We start from the raw sequence: 234 nt of genomic DNA, 5'->3' as shown, positions 1-234 counted from the left end.
GCCCGCGCGACTGAGCATGCCCAGTGCTCCGGGCGCCGGCCCGCGCGCCCACTCCAGCGCTCCGGGGTTTTGCGGCAGCCAGAGCGAGAGTTGTAGCCAGGGGCACCGCACCAGGCGTGGGGATGGGGAGACAGCCGAGGAAGCAGCGAGGGCGAGTGGTGTGCGCAGGTGGATGGGTCTCTGCAAAAAGTCACCCCTACCTGGTCTGTATTCCGCCGCAGGTGCACACTTCAC

Source organism: Marmota marmota, unplaced genomic scaffold, assembly GCF_001458135.2.
Source record: "Marmota marmota marmota unplaced genomic scaffold, marMar, whole genome shotgun sequence".
Classification (NCBI taxonomy): domain Eukaryota; kingdom Metazoa; phylum Chordata; class Mammalia; order Rodentia; family Sciuridae; genus Marmota; species Marmota marmota.
This window is presented reverse-complemented; position numbering follows the sequence as displayed.